Source organism: Camellia sinensis, chromosome 6, assembly GCF_055761805.1.
Source record: "Camellia sinensis isolate YWXY chromosome 6, ASM5576180v1, whole genome shotgun sequence".
Taxonomy (NCBI): Eukaryota; Viridiplantae; Streptophyta; class Magnoliopsida; order Ericales; family Theaceae; genus Camellia; species Camellia sinensis.
Genome location: NC_138966.1, coordinates 179,100,701 through 179,123,726, shown reverse-complemented (window position 1 = coordinate 179,123,726; position 23,026 = coordinate 179,100,701). Strand labels below are relative to the sequence as shown.

The 23,026-nt window shown below is 31.6% G+C and overlaps 1 pseudogene; it reads left to right on the top strand.

Annotated features, from left to right (window-relative positions):
• Positions 1-16,364: 16,364 nt before the first annotated feature.
• Positions 16,365-20,686, top strand: LOC114312124 (disease resistance protein RPV1-like; annotated as a pseudogene).
• Positions 20,687-23,026: the final 2,340 nt, after the last annotated feature.

The following is a 23,026-nucleotide window of genomic DNA, read 5'->3' as shown; positions in this document are numbered from 1 at the left end:
GATATTTTTAACAACTTCATAAATGCCACTAAAACATCTGAATGTGATCGTTCACATCACTATATTAGATAAGAGAGAATGTTCATATATTGTGAACGTTCACATCACTACATGTTATGAATAAGAATGTGTTGTCAATTAAAAATAAGAAGATTTACATGTTGTGAACATTCACATCATTACATTAGATGAGAGATAATTTTTTGGAAAGGTGTTGTGAACGTTCACATTAGATGAGAGAGAATGTTCATATTATTTTTAATGTGTTGTCAATTAAAAATATATTCACATAAAATGAGAGAGAATGTTCACATTATTTTTAATGTGTTGTCAACTAAAGATATATTCACATTATATAATAATATAAAATAATAATATCAATATTATTTAATTTGTGTATGAAATTTCTTATGCCTTGGTCCTTTCCCTTCTCTCTCCTCCCCTAACATTAAATATCAATATTAAATATATGGACATAAGAGTCTAAGAAAATAGTGTAAATCAAGAAAAAAGACTTTATGGAATAAAAGTATAAATACATGGGACTAAGTGGATTAAAAAATTCTTTCATGGACTTCTTGGGTTAAAACACTTCTAAATGAGATTTATCAATAAAAATTCCACATTTTTTTCTTTTAAAATATAATATTTACAAAGATAAATTTATTTAGAAGAACAATATTGCGTATCGTTCTTGTAAATTTTTTGGGTAAATTATACTGATATCCTCTGAGATTTTTGTTTAACACAGATCCTTCTCTTATATTTGAAAAATTACATTTCTCTTCCTGAAATTTGTAATCTCATTACAAATTGCTCTCGGAATTGTTGATGTCATATCTTAAAATTTTTTAAATGATCATTTTGCCTTTTTTCCCTACCATTTCTTCTTCCTATCATCATAACTACATTCCATAACTTTCCATCATTAAATTTTACATGAACATATTCTTATTGAGTGATGATACACAAATATAAATTTTATATAGAATTTTCAAACACAATGATGTAACTTAATGGTAACCTTTCACTTTAAAACAAAACATCCATAAACATGATTTATATTTACAACAATATCATCATCACTATCACGACATTTTTATGATTTTTTTGTATAAATTTTTATATATAAATATAAGTTTTCATTTTTATTTCCACCGTTATATATGTTATCTCAGGTAGGCAACCCAAGAGGGGGGGTTAAACTGGGTTATTAAAAATAATTTCACAATATTAAAAATAATAATCAAAATATTTGAATTTCAACAAATAAAATAATAGAGTAATAATAATCAATATAAAAGTAAAAGAGATAAGAAAAGAAAATCAAACACAGTGATTTACAGAGATTCGCCACTTCAGGCCTACGTCCGCTCCCCAAGTATCCACTATTTTTCAAATAGTAATTACACCACTAGCTTTACAAGTGCTAGTGAATCTTTATAACAAGTGACCAATCTCGATCACTTCGACTAGTTCAGAATCAGGTGCCTAGTCACACCTAACCAAGTAATTTTATCTCAAAAATCACTTACAAAAACATCTTAACTAGTTTTGAATCTGGTGCCTAGTCACACCTAACCTAAGTGATTTTATCCAAAAAAATCACTCACAAAAACTCTCTCTTTTTACAAGAATAATATGAATGAGGGATAGAAAACCCTTTTACAATTTTGTTCATACTCCCAATAAATTTTCTCACAGAAAATATAATTCAATGAAGCACAATACAATATTTGAGAATATTTCAATATAACAGATTTTGTCTTCTTCACTTCTTATTTTTCTCCAACCAAAACATTTCTATATGTACCCAAAAATATATCCGTTTGGGAGGCAAACGCTCATCTTCTGACTTTCTAACACTTGAATCACGTACACGGCGCCGAGCACAGGCACAATTCTTTTGTCAAAAATGGCAAGCGAAGACTTGAATTAACAGGCCTAAGGTCGCTTTTGATGAATAGTGTTCTGTTGATTTTTCTTCCAAACTTAACGAATTTCAAATGTTACACAGTAACTGCATGGTAACTTTTCTATTAAAATATTTAACTACATAGTAACTTCTCTATTAAAATATTTGTATGCATAGTATAATCATTAAATAACATTTATAACAAATACATCATACCACATATATTTTAATAGATAATATTTTGTGTCAAAGAATATAAAATATGTATATTAAAAAATCATAATTTGTCCCATAATATTTTAGACATCATCAAAATCAAATCATATGATTAATGATCTCTCCCTTTTTGATTATGGCAATACAAGCATGAAATTGACACAAATTTCACATAAATAAATGCAACATAAAAATTTTCAACAATCATAATATTAGCATTTATTTGCATTCTATTTTTTCCCTATTTATTAACAAATTCTTTGTCAAATAAATTTCTATAAAAATCATATTTCTTCTCCCTATTTGACATCATCAAAATAAAAGGTTAATATAAATAAGGAGAATCAATTTTTGAAGTAAATGCAACCAAAAATATTTATCAACAGTTAGGCACACATTTATTTTCTCCCTCCTTAAAACATCTTTACCAAAATCATATGACATTGTTATAACTCCTCTCCCTTTGACATAATAAAAACATTTGTGCAGATTAGGAGTAAAGAAATTTAGAGTAATTTTAGAATATATTTTTAGAAAAAATCCCCCTGAGGTAATGCTTCCTTTTAAAAAAAATATTTTCCCCCTGGTGCATTTTCAAATATATAAATTGCACCATAAGATTTAAAAAATAAGTTTATGCTATCTCTTCATTTCTATTGTGACATCAAAAAATATCCAATTGTAATACAAGTCATCATAAAAAACACATTTTAAATGATGTAATCATATCAAGTTATGCATTTGTCAAGAAGTGTACAATCATTTTTTTTGATTTTTCACAATGTAACATATATCATAATATATATGTGAGACTTAAATAAATATTTTAATATTTGATTATATAGTCTCATGTTGAGTGATTGTAGCAATTCACATGTAAATATACATAATTAATCAATCAAATTCAGCACATGCTATATTAATAAAATGGATTCTTTAATAAAGTAATTCAATGTAGATAATTAAGATATAATGAAATCACATTTAAAAAAAAATTATTATCTATATTATTCCCGTGACTTAAATGATATCATGTAAGTATCGTATGGAAAACATATATGTATGGCAATGATATATTCATGTATGTAAGAAAGTAGAAAGTTTATCATCAAATGAGATATTTTCAAATTTGGAAATCAAGTTTTACCGATGCCACCTATACCAATTATTTATTGTTGTTGTTGAATATTGCATGATTACTGTTCATTTGAGAAGATGTGAATATTGCCTCCGGTTATACATTTTAAACATCCACTGTCCAATTACCATTTTCTCTATCGGATTTCACCTTGAAGTACCTACAAAACAAATCAAGTATTTGATTTTGGTACCCATATCTTTTTGGGTCCCTGAATGCTAGTTTCAAGATTACTTGATTTTAGAACCCATTTCATATTCGATCCTAATAAAATTTTCTTGTAAGGACAAAATGAAAATGAGTGACCATGCTTATTACAATAATGACACACAATATTGGGATTACTAAATGATAATGCTTTAACAAAGAAATTTTTAGAAAAAAATTGTTTCTTGTGGGGTTTGAACCCAATACTTTGTCAAAAACACATCTTTGATTTCCAAGTAATTTATTTAAATTTTCTTTGGCTTGTGTGAATTTAAAAATTATTTTGTTTAAATCTTCTATATTTTCTTTTAAAGAATTATTTTCAATTTTTAAATCATTTGAAGAATTTTTTAAAGAATAATTTTCCTTTTACAAACTTTCATTTTCGTTGACAAACAAAATATTTGATTTTTTTAAGAGTTGAATTTTTTGAAATTATCCTTTGAAAATCTTCATGAAGTTCTTCAACAACATCTAGTAATTCTTCATAGGAAAGAGAGTTTTCGATTACCTCATCATCTTCAATTCCCATGAAGCAAAGATTTGCCACTTCTGAATTGCTAGCTTCACTATCCGAACTATTGTAGTCACTTTCTTCCCATGCTGCCATCATAGCTCTCCTTTTGCTTTTCTTCTTATTCTTTAGATTAGGACATTCAAGTTTGATATGACTTGATTTCTTGCATTCATAACAAATTATCGGATCATCTTTTTCTTCATCGTTGTTGAATGCCTTTTTGTGAAATCTTCTTTTAAATTGCTTATCTCTTTTCAGTAATATTTTGAATTTCCTTCTTGTAACCACAACAATGTCATCCTCATTACTTGATTCATCATACATGGTTTTCTTTTCAAACAAGGTTTTGAAAGCAATGCCTTTCTTTTTCTTTCCATTGTCATCATCGTTGGTCTTCATCAAATTTCATGAGTAATGACCCCAGAAGCTCATCTAAATTGAGTATGTTGAGATCCTTGGCTTCCTGGATTGCCGCCACTTTCGGTTCCCAATTCTTTGGTAAGCACCTAAGAATTTTCTTTACCATTTTATTGTTAGTATAAACTTTACCAAGATTTTTCAAAGAATTTGTCATATTAGTAAATCTAGTAAACATTTCAAAAATAGATTCATCAGATTTTATTTTGAACAATTCATAAGTATGAACAAGCATGCTAATACGTGATTCCTTAACTTGATTTATGCCTTCATGCGTGACTTCTAATTTATCCCAAATTTCCTTAGCAGTCTCACACGTAGAAATTCTATTAAATTTATTAGAATCAATAGCACAATATAATATATGTTTTGTTTTAGCATTTGCTTGAATTTTTCTAAGGTCATTCACATCCCATTCATCTTCTGTTTTAGGGACTTTTTTTGTGTCTACGATTTTGGAGGGAATAATTGGACCATTTTTAATAATATTTCATGTTTTGTAGTCTATTTCTTAAATATATATCATTTTTTTATTTTTCCAATAATTATAATTGCTACCAGTGAAATATTGTGGGTTGGAAGTGAGTGGCCATCAATAATTTGTGTTCCTATAATGGTTGCCATAGATCAACTCTAAGATTGTTAGGTCAAAAAATAAATGCGAGTCTTCACTCTGATACAAATTGTTATCCCAAGTGGACAACCCAAGAGAGGGGTTGAATTGGATTATTAGAAATAATTTTACAATATTAAAAATAATAATCAAAATATTCGAATTTCAACATATAAAATAATAGAGTAATAATAATCAATATAAAAGTAAAAGAGATATGGAAAGAAAAATCAAACACAGTGATTTATAGTAGTTGGGCATGTCGGGCTTACGCCTACTCCCCAAGTAAACTCCTCAAAAATTTCTTCACTATTCTTCAAATACGAGTGCAAGTGAATCTTTACAACAAGTAACCAATCCTGATTACTCCGACTAGTTTAGAATCTGGTGCCTAATTATTCCTAACCAGTAATTTTATCTAAAAAATCACTTACAAAAATATCTCAACTAGCTTTGAATCCAGTGCCTAGTCACACCTAACCCAAGTGATTTTATCCCAAAAAATCTCTTTTTACAAGAATAATATGAATGAGGGATAGAAAACCATTTTACAATTTTGCTCATACTCCCAATAAATTTTCTCACGGAAAATATAAGGGTAAATTACACTTTGCACCCCTACACTTTACATCAAATCTCACTTTGACCCCTACACATCAAATTGTGACACTTAACCCCCTACACTTTTGGTCAAGTGTCCCTTTGGCCCTTCTGTTAGCCTCAATGTTAACAGAGGTTAGTCACATGAAAAACATGTGAGGATAAATTACACTTTGCACCCCTGCACTTTACACAAAATCTCATTTTAGTCCCTACACATCAAAATTGTGACACGTAGCTCCCTAAAGGATAACTTTTATTAGGCTCACTATTAACAGAAGGGCTAATGTGACACTTGACCAAAAGTGCAAGGGGTTAAGTGTCACAATTTGATGTATAGGGACTAAAGTGAGATTTTGTGTAAAGTGCAGGGGACAAAGTGTAATTTACCCGAAAGTATAATTTAATGAAGCACAATACAATATTTGAGAATATTTCAATATAACAGATTTTCTCTTCTTCACTTCTTATTTTTCTCCAACCAAAACATTTCTATATATATCCAAAAATATATCTGTTTGGGAGACAGACGCTCCTCTTTTGACTTTCTAACACTTGAATCACGTACACGGCACGGAGCACGGGCACAATTCTTTTGTCAGAAATGGCAAGCGAAGATTTGAATTAATAGGCCAAAGGTCGCTTTCGCTGAATAGTATTCTGCTAATTTTTCTTCCAAACTTAACGAATTTCAAATGTTACAGAGTAACTGTATGGTAACTTTTCAATTAAAATGTTTGATTAAACAGTAACTTCTCTATTAAAATATTTGTATGCATAGTGTAATCTTTAAATAATATTTATAACAAATATATCATACCACATATATTTTAATAGATAATATTTTGTGTCAAAAAATATAAAATATGTATATTAAAAAATCACAATCTATTCCATAATATTTTAGACACCATTAAAATCAAATCATATGATTAACAATATCGAGATTAGATCAATTTAATCTAGATATATTTAAAAAGTATAAATTTGTACAAAAAATTAAAAAAAAAATATTGAATACAACAAAATAAGATAATATATTGATGTTTTATATTTTTTATATATTTTTTTATTTGGTGAATTTAAAAAAAAATCACAAAATATTATACTTCTTAAGTATATCTAGATCAGGTGTATCTAAAAAATAAAATAAAAATTATTTAAATTATTAAAAAAATTAATTAAAAATAAAAAAATGTGAAAAATAAAAAATTAATTTTTTGTGTGAGTTAAACCAAAAAAAATTCATTGTTATTTCCCTTGAAATAATATGAACAAAATATCTGCATTATTTTATTATTTTATATATTTAAAGGCTAACGGATAAATATGTTATTTAAATCTGACAATGGGGCAAGTATAATTTTTCAAAAGTGAGGTGGGTCTGTATGAAATAGAAATCTCAGAGGGTGTCAGTGTACGTAATTTATCCAATTTTTTTTATATAAATATAATTTTTTAATTTTTAATTTTTTTTTGATGTTTTTCATGGAAACAATCGCGCAGACGTGAGAGAGTTGTCGGTATTAGGGCTGTGTAAAATATCATTCAATCTATTAAAATTGCATTGATTAGCACCGTTCTATATGTTAACTACAAATTAAATTTTAAAATTTATAATCAATTTTCGAACCCGTTTCACTATACTATAGGTAATATATATATATATTAAACTCTAATGAAATATCAAAATAAAAATGAGTGTGAGATAGATTTAAAATGCGAAATTTATTATACATTAATAGTTATATATATATATATGAAAAATATTATGTAAAACTAATTTGTATTATATAAATAAAAAATATTATATAAATTAATATTATGTATTATACAAATACTTAATAGTTGGATAAGAATATTTTTCAAAGTGCCAATCTACCTCAAATCGTCCAAACTAAAATGTAATTATTTATCAATTTATCAATTTATCATTTAATTTATAATTTTATTCTGAAATGGTTCGAATCCAACCGCGCACAATAATTGGTTCCGCCATCTTTGAATTCCGAGGAGAGAGAGAGAGAAAGAAAGAGGGAGAGAAAGAAGAGAAAGATGGAGTGTTGACTTGGTTGACGATTACATAACTCAGAAATTTTTAAAAATTTGGAATCATAGGCTGAGATTTATTCATGAGACGGTCCACAGCAACAAAGATTTTTTTTTCATAATATTCTAAGAAATTAAATTATTTACAGAAATAACATAATATTCAAACTATTTAATAAATTAACCTACTTTTTGAAATTATTTTTTTCAAAAATATAATTTTATGACAAAATCGCATCTTCGAAATACACTTTCTTGATGACATGCCCACATGAAATTGCCAACGTGACTATATTGAAATCTCATTTTGAAAATGCAAGTTTACCTTAAAGTTGTATTTTCAAAACGTAATTTCAACACTACCATAAAATTGCATTTTCAAAACACAATTTCAACATTAATGCAAAAATGATGTTTCAATACTCATTTTGAGTCGTGATTTCAACATAAGATTGGATATATCATTTTGAATATTAAAAAAATTATATTCGGTATCACATTTTGAAAATGAGATTTTAGTTAAATCGATTTTCAAGAAATTTTAGGGGGTGTTTGGCATGCACTAAAATAACACATGTTATTTTAGCACATTTTATATTTGGGTTATAATCATCTTATTTGAGCCACATCACCTCTCTAGCATATCACTTCAAAATCAACCCATATTTAATGTTTTTTTTTTCTTAAAAAATCAAAATGTATACTTATTTAGATCATTCCAAATACCTCCTTAATTTAGGAAATACGATTTTACCAAATCACAATCTGAAAAAGCAAAATAATGAAATTGCAATTTCAAAATGTAATTCTATGTTGAAAAATAGTTAATATAGGAAACTTGTATTAGTACATAATCCAAATTCATACGATTTCATTACATAAAATAAAAAAAAAAAGAAAAATTTGTTATCTTAACTATTTAATGAAATCACATTTATGTACTGAATAAAATTTTGCTATCTTAAATATTTTTTAACATGGAATTGCATACTAGCTCTATATACTAACTCTGTTTGATTTTGTTTTGAGAATTCGATTTCTACAAAATTAAAAAAAAAAAAAAACCTTGAAACTAATTTAGTAAAAAAATGAAAAATAAAAACACTCATTACTTTGACATGATTTTATCTTTTCTAAGAGCACAAACAATTTTAAAAAATTTAAAAATTATTTCTTAATTTTTATTTTTATCAAATTAATTTTTATTTCTTAAAAAAATAATAATAAAAACATATTCTAAAATTAAACCAATCATTTTTATTTTGTATTTTGAAATTATGATTCCAAAAAATCGTGTTTCCTACATTTTGATTTCTAGAAAATTCACCTAAAATCTGAATTTACTAAAATCTCCTTTTTTAAATGCAATACCAACCTTATGTTGAAATCACATCTTCATGCTAAATAGTTTAAAAAGTGTATTATTCTCGTAAATAGTTTATTTTTTAGAATATTGAAAAAAAAAAAAAAACTCCAACAACAAAACTACACCATTCATCTAAAAATCTAGGATGATTTCTGGCTAAAATTCATAGTTCATAGGGAAATTCTAATATACACATCTTTGAATCGGATGTATTATGTGTCTTTAATTATGTCATTTTTTTTTAATTATGGCAAATTTTTTTCTTTAGTTATAATATTATTTTATTTTTGACTCATAAGATTTTTAGTTATGTCTCATATTATGTTTTGTTCTATTTTTTTTAGTTATAACTCAAAAAGTATAAAATTTTACTTTTTTTAAAATTTAAAAAAATTATAAGATGCATAGTATTTTCCAAAATTTAAAGAATGATATTTGTAAAAAGTGACACGGGTAAGTGTGAGATATGAGAGTAGGGAGCCCAGTCATTTACTGAGAAAATATTTCGTCATTATGTATCCATTTTCTTCTGTCCATTTTGTGTTGCAATTAAAATAAATTTTCACTAATTTTAAATTGCTTTCCCTACATACTACAGTATTATATTTTTTTTTCTCTATATTGTTATGTTTCAGAACCACCATTCATTTTAAATAAATTTTTTTGGAAAATTTTAAATCAATCTAAATGACTAAAACTAATTTTTTTGATAGAAAGGAAGTTTAATTAAAACAGGGAGTCATTACATGAAAAAGCAAAGGAGAGGGCTAGTTCCTCTCATACACGAGTCCGACCATATCAGCCGCTAGTATGAGCCTAATCGAGTCAGAAGGGTCCTCATAAATTTCCAGGTCTTCTTGCCAATCAGCACCAATGTGAGCCAATGCATCTACACACTTGTTTGTCTCATGGAAGATGTGTTAGACTCTGTGTTAAGTTTTATATTGACAATTCCGTTTGACAAATTTTTTTTCAGTTGTACTTTTATTTGTTCTTTTATTTTAGTGAGGCCGTGAGTATTTAGATGCGAAAACAATCCGAATTGTGCTTTTCAGAGAAGTTTTAGAAGTTAATTCTTTCATGTTTGCCACTTTGCTGACTATGTCGGGAATCGAGCTGCTTGGTCAACTCGCGAGGGTCCAGGGGGCAGCGCCCAGGTGGGGTCGAGGGACAGCGCCCCCAAAGCCAAAAGCAAAATTGCAGTCGAAATTGCTTGTCCACTTGTGCGGCCATTGTGCGCTCGAGCGGAGAATCTTTAGCTCTAAAAGTTTGATCGCCTGCAAAAGTACTGGGAGTTGCATTTTTCCACTCGAGCGGAATTTCCTACGCTAGAGCGTCAGCCCACTTGAGCAGCTATTCTTGCGCTCCAGCGGAGATCGCAGAACAGATTGCTATAAATATGTGTTTCAGTCATATTTTAAGGTTACAGCTTTCAGATCTTCTTCTTGGTTATTAAGGTTTATATCTGGGGCTATTTTGCTAGTTTCTTTGATGTTTAATTGAGTATTTAACTCATGGTTTAAGAAGTATACATTAAAAGATTGTTTGTTTATTCTATACAAAAGAGAGAGTTGTTCTTCGGTGGATTCCGTGGAATTTGGGCCTGAAACTTTGGTGGATTGTGGAGTGGCTCATCATCGTGGATTCGACATCGGTTTTGTGGACTCAACATTAGGCAAGACGATTCTGAGGTAAAGACCGTGGTTGAAGATCAATTCAGGCGTGGATTTGCTAGGTAATTGAAAGTGCATTTGTGTAATTCCTTTTATCTTCTTAGTGGATTGTTTTGTGAGTTTTGCCCGTGGTTTTTTTATCACAATTGGAGGCGCTCCAATTGTAGTTTTTTCACGTCAAAATCGTTGTATCAATTTGTCTTGATTGTTTGATTGAGATTTTTATTTATTGTTTAAAATTGATACATAATCACAAATCAATATTTAGGAGATTTCTAGATTTTTCACTCTGCTTCCTATTCTTTGAGTCAGAAATTTGATGTCTTCAACTAAGGCTCTATATGGACAGTTTCGATGAGTCCCATCCCATCATGGATTAATTGCACCGCATCCAGGAGGTCAGTTTCTATCACAACCCCTTGCCACCATTTCCCATCAATGATGGTTGTGCCACGGTAAATGGCCCAAATCTCTGCTTCAATACTGGTTGCAGCATCTAGTTTTCCTGAGTAGCCTAGGACCCATGAGCTCTTTTCCTTTCTGAAGAGGCCACCATAAATTTAAATAGTTTCAGACCTCTTTGATCAGTGTTAAGGGAGCATTGAAAAGCTTCATGAATTTCAAGGGTATATTGAAAGAGTCCGGATTCTCGGCCGCCCTTCTCGGCGGCCGTTCCAGCAGCCCCCCAAAACGACGTCGTTTTGGGGGTTTTTTTGATTTTTTTTTTCTTTCTTCTTCCTCGTTCGAACGAACCAGAGGGGAGGGGAGGGGAAGAAGAGAGAGAGGGGGAGGGGAGGGGAGCCGCCGGTGGGCCGGACTGGAGGGGGCCATAATCACCGGGGGAGGAGGAGGAGGAGAAGGAGGCGGAGGTGAGGCGACGATCGGACAGCTGGACGACCTGCGACGGCGGAGGCGAGGCGACGATTAGACGACCTGCGACGGCGAGTCTTCGGCGAATCCAGACCCCCTCCCCTCCCCTCCCCTTTCTCTCTCTTTTCTTCCCCTCCCCTCCCCTCTGGTTCTGCGAAGAAGGAAGAAGAAAGAAAAGAAAAAAAAAAAACAGAAGGGGCTGCTGGGAACGGCCGCCGAGAAGGGCGGCCGAGGATCCGGATTCATATTGGAACACTTGGTTCAAACTGTCTTGAGTATGGAATTGTAATTCCTCTTGAGTTGGGATTTCCAAGCATCCAAGAAGCAAGCTCTAAAATTGGCCAATAGATAAAATGGATAGCAGAGTACATTGGTATAACGAATATTTACAATGTGTCCCAATATGTACACTACCCATTATATACATATTTTTTTAATAAAAAAATTAATCCTTTAATTTGAAAGTGTTAAGGGCTTTGATTTTTTTGTTTTAGCATTGATAGGATGTTAGTGAGTTAATAAATTATGTTATAACAAGAAGGTTGCAGTCGCTCCATCAAATTCAAATCCTAAACATCTGGCATTCTCACTATTCCAAAGGACGCAACTACTTGAACAAATTGGCCAACTATCCCAAATGCTTTGATTTAGGGGTGATTATTCAGTATTCTCGGAATATGGACACGTGGTGTTCTATGATGTTTTGATTGGTGGAGAGAGACGCAAAGGCTCACGATTTATGTTGGGGATGTGGGAACAATATGGGGCTAAGTAATTGGTGATTGGCTTGGAGTATGAACACATGGTAATCCGAGAGTATTGAATAATTTTCCTTGATTTAGAATCGTATAAAGATGCATAAAGTTAATGTTTTGGATTTAAAGGAATAAAAAGACCCAGTTTAAAAACATAAATATTTTCTTTAGAAATGTAGAGGGGACTAAAACCCCAATTAACAAATTACTGAAATTAGTTGGATCACTTGTGTTGAAATTTTATATTACACTCTATCATATTCAGGAATCTCTATTGGTGTGGTACAACCCAGAAATTTTAACCAGAAGTTTATTTAAAAAATAAAAAATATATGATATAAATTTTAAATTAATATATTGTGGGTCATATCCAAAATGAATATTGTTCACACATTCAATTCTAAGTACAAATCTAAATATGTAATAAATGTAATTTCATCTATTTTTTAACAAAAATTTAAATATAAATATCATTTATAAATCCCATCATAAGAGAAATGAAGAGAAGTGCTCTTGCTATATTTTGACATTTTTTTAAACGTGATGCCAAATTTATCACAAAATTTGGAATTTAACACAACACACTATTAGGTCTCATTTGCCAATTTAATATTAGTTTAAAAATTAAAAAATCATTAAAAAAAATTAAAAAACTAACAACTTATATCAAAAAATCATAGATTCCATTTTCTTTCTATTTTTTGCACATCTTTTTATAAAAAATCAAAAGTCATTCCATACATACTAAGGGGTTGTTTGGGATATCCTAAATAAGTGCACTTTTTGACTTTTTAGACTAAAAAGTTGAGGAAAAAAATATGATTGTTTGAGTTAACTTTTTGACTTTTTATGAAAAAATGTGTATTACAAAATTGTATAAATTAGTGTATAGGGAAAAATTAGGATTGAAAGTTGTGCAGCCGTACTTTTTAAATTTTGATGAATAGTGATAACTTTTTGAATAATTTTTTGACTTTTTATCTTTTTGGACACATACCAAACTTGGCCTAAATTTTTTTATCTGATATTTTAATCAAAGAATTAAAAAATTACTAAAATAACATATTTTCAAGCGAAGCCTTAGATATGAATTTAGAAAACTTATTGTCAAGTTTGGGCTTTGGCATGAAAAATACTACTTTTAGAAAAAAAAAAAAAAAATTGAAGTAAAAATAATTTTTTTAAGGATGAATTATTTAGACATTTCATTAATTATAACTAATTATTATTTTACTATTGTACATTAAAGGGTCATTTGACAATTTAATATTTTAATTAAAAAGTCAAAAATTCCTTACAAAAGTCAAAAAAATTAACAAAATTTTAACTTATACAAATACTTATTTTGAAAAATTGGTTAAAAATTAATTTTTTTTACTTTTAAATTTTTTTTTTTCAAATATGTAAAAAATAATGGAGTAATATAACTCAAAATATATAAAAGTCAGACTTTTAGTCAAGTTCCAAAATAGTTCAAAAAATTCAAAAAAATCCTTCGATCATTATTATTATTTGTACGTTTTTTGGGTAAGAAGTCAAACATCATTTTTTGTACGTTTTATTAAGGGGTTTTTTTTTTAAGGTCCTTGATCTTATGATTTTATAGCATAAATGACATCAAATATTTTTATGATGTCTAAAGTCCATCAACAATATTTTCATAATGTCTAAGGTCCCTCAACCTTGATCCAGAGAAATTTCAGTCCAGAGAAAATTGGTCCAGAGAAATTTCAGTCCCGAGAAAATTGGTCCAGAGAAATTTCAGTCCAGAGAAAATTCGTGCAGAGAAATTTTAGTCCAGAGAAAATTGGTCCAGAGAAATTTCAGTCCAAATTTCTCTGGAAAATCTAATTATTCTCAGAATTTTATGCAGAGGGAGCCACACATACACCATGCATATTTTTGGTGAATGTTTGTGCACTGATAATCAAGAAATGTCTTTTTTATCTTGAAGAAGTTTACGAATGATTTTTTTTTTCCCCTTCCCTTTTATCACTTGATGCAAGTTCTTCCCAATTCCTAAGAAAAAACAATGTATTGGCTGTAAATTCAAAATTCTTTCTACCATTGTGTTTCGTATACAATTCGTGGCCTTTATATTTCCGCTTCAGTCTTCCATTAATGGGAGAGTTCTACAACTTCTTCAACGCCGAATCATGACCATTGTCATCATCTCACGTCACAGAGAAAATTGGTCCAGAGAAATTCTGGGAAGAATTTCTCTGGACCAACCCTGATAAAATTTAGTTCAAAAATCAGAGAATTTCTCTGGTTTCAACCTAGAGAAAATTCAATTCAAAAACCAGAGAATTTCTCTGGTTTCAACTTCAAATGAAAAAAAAAATTCAATTCACAATTTGGAACCTGGAATGCTTAATTTGAAACCCAGAGAATTTCTCTGGACTAGCATTGCTATTGCTTGTGGTGAACCCAACACAACTGCAATTGTTCCAGCACTTTTCCATACAATCGCTAATGCTTAAGCCCGAATTATCGTCACGGTCACTGGATTCGGCCGAGTTGGAAGTGAAGGCTCGGAGCAATAATGAGATGAAAAAGACTTTTACTTGACTACTTTGCCTCTTGTAGAACACAGAGATGCTGAGGTTTTGAACTCCAGGTTTATCTTCTTGTTCGACATCTTCATCAACCTCTATATCAGTAACTAAACAGCACAAATGCTGCACAAACTTTATTACCAAGAAACAACAACAATACCAAAAGCACACATGTACAAGAACACATCATTTGTGTAGTTGACAGATATAATACAAGCTGTAGAAGGGGAAATTGAATCAGTTAGACTCAACTAGTCAGAGAAAATTCGATCTAGAGACTCTAGACGAATTTTCTCTGGACTTCACAGAGAAATTCTAGTTTACAGAGATTTTCTCTGGTCCAATTTTCTCTGAACTTCACATTTCACAGAGAATTTCTCTGATCGAATTTTCTCTGGACTTCACAGAGAAATTCTGGTTCACAACAAGTAGATGGCTGTCCACTAGAAGCAGAATCTTCCATCCATGTATGATGTGATAAAGGAACTTTTTCTCTGTCCATAAAACATACAAAAGAGCATCCAGAGTCTTCCATCCATGCATAATCTTTCATCCATGTCTGTCCACCAGTGCTTCAAAAGAGCATCCTGCAAAATAAGATCATTGCTCGCTTGTGCTTCTACATCTTGCTTCTCAGTCTTTTCAATTTCAGGAACTAAAGCATCTGTTTCAAACATAGAAGAAGTTGAAATTTTTTCCTCCCCAAAACTCTTAGTCTCCCCAGGCTCTGAAACAGCTGCATCTCCTACAACCAGACATTCCATTTCTTGTTCTTTTGCATCTTGCTTCCCAGATTGATCATCACACTTGTTCATTGTAAGGTGCAAATCTAAAGCATTAGGGACAGAAGAGTAGGGAAAGTGTATGAAATAGACTGTAAAAGCTTGACGGAATAGTAGGGAAAACAGGGGATGATGAATTAAAATGAAATTGAAGGGGTTCAAGAACTTGAAACCCTAGAATGAGAAAGTGTATGAAAGAGGAGGAGGAAGAGGAACCTCGTTGATTATCGCCCTACATGTCCACAATTCCACTTCTTGGAGACCAATTAAGCATTCGACGAACGATGAGAGTGATGATTCATCGCCGATTGCATAGCAGCTTCGCAATTGGAGTTTCTTGAGCTGTTTACAACTCCTCCAGAGCCAACTGAGGCCGTAATCGCAGTGTTGAATCCCGGACAAACCTAGGGTTTCTAATTGAAGTTTGGTTTCGGAGTTTCCGATCATTGAATCGGTCAAATTGAGTTTGTGTAAATCGAATTGTCCAGTGTTGAAGACGATCGAGAGGTCTTTCAGTGAGTGGAAAGAGATGAGCCAGTGAAACTTTCATCTGATATATGTTTAGGGACCTTAGACATCAAAAAATAATTTTGTGGATCTCTTCCATTACGAAAAGTGGAAGAGGGACCCTAGACCGATTTTCCCTTTTATTAACCCACATTTTACGTAAAGAGTCAAAAAAAAAAAAAAAAAAAAAAAAAAACTGCTTCTTCGTCACTCTCTCACTTCTCTATTCCTCCCTACAATTCGTTTGATCTCAAATCTTAGGTTGTTAATCCATGGCTGCTAAAAGACCCCAACATGACTCTGCTTCATCATCTTCTTCAGCACCACCTCGCTGGAGCTATGACGCGTTCTTGAGTTTCAGAGGTGAAGATACCCGCAAAAACTTTACCGATCATCTCTACACTCTTTGGTTCAAGCTGGAATTCACACCTTCAGGGATGATGATGAACTTCCAAGAGGACAAGTCATTTCTTCGGAGTTGCTAAAATCAATCGAAGAATCGAGGATCTCCATGGTTGTTTTCTCCAGAAACTACGCTTCTTCGAGATGGTGCCTTGATGAGCTCGTGAAGATCATTGAATGCAAGAGAACACTAGGACAATTACTTCTCCCAATATTCTACGATGTTGATCCGTCCGACGTACGACATCAAACAGGGTGTTTTGGAGAAGCATTTGGAAGACACGAAAAGCGTAATGTGGATGAGATGGAGAAGGTGGATGGGTGGAGAGCTGCCCTCTCTGAAGCTGCCAATGGGTAATGTTCAACATCCTTTTAATTTTGCTGCTTCTGCTGCTATCAATTTTCATCTTTATCTAGAAAATCCTACCATATTGCTTTTACAATTTGAAGAAATAAAAAATAAAAAAAAAATTGCCTATTTTTTTATTGAAACAAACTTACGATTCATTTGTCAATAATATTAAAATTTTATTCTCAATTTTAAATGCATTGAAACCGCTATATTAACTATTAAGTATAGTTAGTTCACTTTGTAACTTTAAGATGTTTTGCATTTTACATTTCTTAACTGCATATTGGGAGTCGGTTTAGTAAGGTTTTGTATTTCCGTAATATATACCTATATTACATAGAACGTCTATTATTTAGGTACGTGGAATGAGAACGTAATATACCAATTTAAAAGACGATACGATTGGGGCAGACTTGTATACATTACATTTAAGAATTTAACATACTTCTACAATAATTTTTTTTTTAACTATTAAGCATTCAATAAAATGTAATTTTTATTTATTTATTTTTTTCATGTAACAGAATATTTCTATGAGCACTATGACCTATTTTTGATGTTTTTGTCTTGTCAAAACTTAACAAATCTTAGATTTTAGTTCATTATATTTGATTTTTTTTTTCCTTCTAAGGTAACATTAAGGAAATATATTTGAAAAAACTTTGAAATCATTTTGGATCACTAACGTTGTGGTTGGTTGGATGATTTGGAAAGGGAAAGAGAAAAGATATGTGAAATGTGAATAAAATATACTTACATTTCACCAAATTTCACACAGGTTTTCCCTTTTCATTTCCAAATCCTTTCCCAAATCCTCCAACTAAATCCAGCGTAAATTTACTTTTTAGAAACGAAAGTGTACTATATTTTGGAACGTCCGTATCAATACGTAATTTGTTAGAGTATTAGTGTTTTCTAATAACACGAATATATACTTGCTTCACTTTTTATTTGAATCAAAATTGACAGGCATGAAGCAAAGTTCATCCGAAAAATTGTTAGAGAGGTTTTATGTAAACTGAAATATGCAATCCTAAATGTTGCTGTGCACCCAGTTGGAATAGATTCTCGTGTTGAACACATAAATTTGATGTTAAGCATTGGATCAGATGATATTCGCATGATTGGAATATATGGCTTGGGTGGAATAGGCAAAACAACCCTTGCAAAAGCTGTGTATAACCATATTTTCCTCCAATTTGAAGGGAGTTGTTTTCTTGCAAATGTTAGTGAATTTGCAGAACAATTCAATGGCCTAGTTCAATTGCAAGAACAACTTCTTTTTGAATTATTAGGGATAAAGAATCTAAAAATTGGCAGTGTTGACAGAGGAATGAACTTGATAAAAGAAAGGCTCCATTCTAAAAAGGTTCTCATTGTTCTTGATGATTTGGATCAATTAAGTCAGTTAAATTCCTTGGCAGGAAATCATGATTGGTTTGGTCCACAAAGTAGAATCATCATAACAACTAGAGATCAGCACTTGTTGATGGAACTGAAAGTTCGTGAAAGATATATGGCTGAGGAATTAAATCACACAGAGTCTCTGCAGCTTTTCAGTTGGCATGCTCTCAGAAAAACCAATCCATTAGAAAATTATACAAATATTGCAAATGATATAGTACGTTATGCTGGAGGACTTCCACTAGCTCTTGAAGTTTTGGGTTCTTATTTGTCTGGAAGAAACATGGTAGAATGGATAAGTGCACTTGATAAATTGCAACAAATTCCTCATAACGAAATTCAGAAAAAAACTTAGGATAAGTTTTGATTCACTAGATGATGACAAAATGAAGGGTATCTTCCTTGATATTGCATGCTTTTTCATTGGAACAAACAAAGACTATGTCATTACTATACTTAATGGCTGCGGTTTCTATGCCGAAATTGAAATTAGTGTTTTGATTAGTAGATGTTTACTGAGAATTAATGAAGAAAATGAGCTTACGATGCATGATCTACTTCGGGATATGAGGAGGGAAATTATTTGTGAAGAATTTCCCAAGGAGATTGGAAAGCGCAGTAGGTTATGGTTTCATGAAGATGTTTGCTATGTACTTGAAAAAAACAAGGTAAGAGTCTAATCTTAATTCCTTTTGGTGAGTGAGTAAGTTTTCAACTTGGAACAATAATTCAGTTATTTACTCTCTCTCTCTCTCTCACACACACACACACACACACACACACGTTCATGGTATCTGTACATACTACTATTTACATATCCAATATTCTTCCTTCTAATTTTTCATTTTGTTTTTAAATATTAGGGAACAGAAGCAGTCGAAGGTGTGATCCTAACCCTACCCATGTTAAAGAGGATACAATGGAGTAATAGAGCATTTGTTGGGATGCCTAAGTTAAGATTGCTTCAAATAAATAATATGCACCTCAATGGAAATTTTGAACATCTATTTGAAGAGCTAAGGTGGCTTTGTTGGCATTACTGCCCATTGGAGTATTTACTATACAATTTTCATCCAGAGAAACTTGTTATTTTAGACATGCAGTTCAGCAAAATTAAATCACTTTGGAAAGATGGCAAGGTACGACATTCTTAGCAAATTCATTCTTGTTTGGAATTTGGATCAAATGAGTAGTGAATCATGAAGAAAGAAAAAAAAAATTATATAATTTCTTATATATATATATTTTGGTTTCAACAGCACTTCAAGAGCTTGAAAATTCTAAATCTCAGTAATTCTAAATGCCTAACAAAAAGCCCCATCTTCTGTGCACTATCGATGCTCGAGGAATTACTGCTTGAAAGTTGTACAAGTTTAATGGAGCTCCATGAATCAATTGGACTTTTGGATAAACTTGTTTACTTGAATTTGAAAGATTGCCTGAACCTGAGGTATCTTCCGAGCAGTATCTGCAAGTTAAAGTCTGTTAAACATCTAAATCTCATTGGTTGTGCGAAACTAGAGGAGTTTCCAGTGCGGTTGGGACATATGGAAAGCTTAACAGAGCTTCTTACAGATGGAACAGCCATTAAACAATTACCTTTCTCTATTGGACTACTGAAGAATCTCAAGAGCTTATCGTTGAAGGGATGTAATAGGCAATTCACAACTAAATCACGGCTTTCTCTCATTTCATTTCAGGTTTTATTGCGAAAAAATCCCGATTCCATAAGATTTTTACCATCCTCTATTTCAGGATTGTGTAACTTAACAAAGCTAGATCTCAGTGACCGCAATCTGTCCGAAGGAGATTTTCCAGTTAATCTTGAGAGTTTATCGTCATTGCGAGTGTTGTATTTAGAGGGAAACAATTTTCGTAGCCTACCATATGGCTTTAGTCATCTATCCAAACTAGAAGTCCTTGGGTTGAGTTATTGCACGAGTCTTCAATCTATCTCAAATCTTCCTCTTAATTTATTGGAAGTATATGTTACTGATTGTGCATCACTTGAAAAAATATCCGATCTATCAAAATTGAAGACTCTAGAACTGTGGTTGGCTAACAATCCATTTGAGCATAAACTCTCAAATCTAGAAATGTGGTTGGGTAACACTCCATTTCAACATAAACTCTCAAATCGTAAAAATCAAATGGAAGAACTTCCTGGTTTTCAAGGTGCACGAATCATTCCCTTGGACAGACTCAACAAAAGGCTCAACAATATACCAAATCTCCCTCAGGTCTCTACCTCTCTCTCTCTCTCTCTCTCTCTCTCTCTCTCTCTCTCTCTTTCTCTCTCTCTCTCTCTCAAGTGCAACAATTTAGCAAAAAAAAAATCTCTTTGAAAATTCAGTGAAATGTATGAAACCAAATTTATTTTAGTTGTGACATATCTAATACCAAAGAAGGAGGATTCCCTGTGTCATTTAGTCTCTGGTCCCCTGAAGATACCTCATTACTTTGAAAGACCAGCAACATAGACAGAGGCGGGTGACCGGTACCGGTTGAGACATTCCTCTTTCGACGTCCGCGTACTTGAATAGAAGGTGTGGTACGGTCAGAGGCAGACTGTTCGATATCACCTCTGGAGGCACCTTTGTGCTTAATTATATTACCTTCTTCAGTGTATAAGATATAACTCTTAGGTGCTAAGAAGATAGCTTTCTTTACAAAGTGCTGAATCTTAGTTGTGACATATCTAATACCAAAGGAGGAGGATTCGCTCTGTCCCTAATATGGACTAGATGGCGCAATATAGGGTCATGCACGGGCCTCATTTTGATGATTTGAACTGTTCATTGTGTCAAGCATTTCGTGTATTTCATCCACACAAAAAATTAAGTCAATTCGATAATCATAACCCATTCAATTTATCGCATTTGTCACTAAAAAAAATATGATAATTGTGTCTTTAAAAATAAACCATCTATTTTTTTTGGTGACAATGCAATAAATTAAATAGGTTACGATTATTTGATCGACTTAATTTTTTTGTGGATGAAATACATGAAGTGCCCAGCAAAATGAATGATTTAGATTATTGAAATAGGACCTGTGGTGAGCACACAGATGCAAACAACATTGTGTAGGCAACTTTGTGGATCGGAGAGGAGCTCTCTCCAATACAAAATATTAGAAATGGAAAGTAATATCTTACAAAAAAATTTATTCAAAATTTTAGACCTGAATAATGTGGCAGTAACAATTTTAAAAATAGAATTGTTATATATCAGTTGTTTTTTCACTGTTTTATTACCAGCTACAAGACAATATATTAGAGGGTTATATATCACATGTTATCCATGTAGATGGGGACACAAAATGATGACATATAATGATTATATATTGCATTTCTCCACGGCAATATGTTATCTACTTTCATTAATTTCTTAATAATTATTTCAAAACAGATGAGCCAATCATAAATATTCATATAGATAGTAATACAAAATGATGATAAAAATATAAGTGTGATACATAACATTTCTCTTCTACTAAATTCTATATGATAAAAATCAATACTTGCCACTGTATTAATTTGATGCATAGTTTTTTCAAATAAGATTACGGGAATATATAACAAATCACATAAAACAATCTTCGTCATACATATTAAATGGAAAAAGTGGGACCTATCACAAAAGACAATTTCGTTCAAATTATTCTACCTATATTTTATGTAATTGGTTTTGTAGTTGATTTTGTATCTGCAAACTTATTGTAATTTTTTTGTGTTCGCATAGCACTCTACTAATTAGAAATTCATTTGACAGTGTCAACGTGTCGACCACCACCGCAACAGTAGTATCTTTTCCAACAGCAACCTATTCTATCCCAGTAGTGACTTTGACGGTTACTTCAGCAATGAAATAACAGGGTCTTCTTCGATATCCTTAGAAATGCCAGTGGTGCCAGAGGAAGACCTCGTTGCAGGGTTTAGTTTGGGGTTGTTTATTGTACAGCTGGGGATGAATGCTCCATAGAATTAGATGATTTTCCATACGCCATTATTAGTGATAAAATTAATGGCGTTGATTTGACTTATACCCCAACCTTCTTCGGCATCCCTGGGAGTTGTGGAGATTATATTTGGATAAGCCATATAGAAATTGAAGAATATTTTGGGTATCAAATTAAAGGTGGTGAGCAATTTGAGGTTTCTTTCATTATGACGCAACCTTTCAAACTGAAGAAGTGTGGGATCGATCTAATTATCCAGTGTGACAGAGGCTCCACGAAAAACTACTGTGGTTTGAGGTGGTTGAGTCGGCTTTCTACAACTCCATTTGGGAATTGATTATTTTAGTTGATTTTTTTTATTTTTTTAGAAGACGTATAAAAAATAAAGAAAGTGTGATAATTTATGATGACTTTTTTATTAGAAATTCAAGTCCCCAAACTGGTCTGCATATCACCTAGGGTGATCATCAAAATTGTCACTAAAACATCAATTTTAATGGGGTCATCTCATCACACATTTTCCTTTGCATAAATTAGGTGTGGTCGCAATCGTCGGAGTCTTCTGTTGGTAGATCATGTTGGGACAAGTTGTGGAAGAAGGTATGGCAGCTTAAAGTTCCGAATAAAATTAAGGTGTTTGTATGGAAGGCGTGTAATGATATTCAGCCAGTGAAACGTTGTTGCGAAGTCGAAGAATTCCTATTGATGAGACGTGGTTAGGCTGT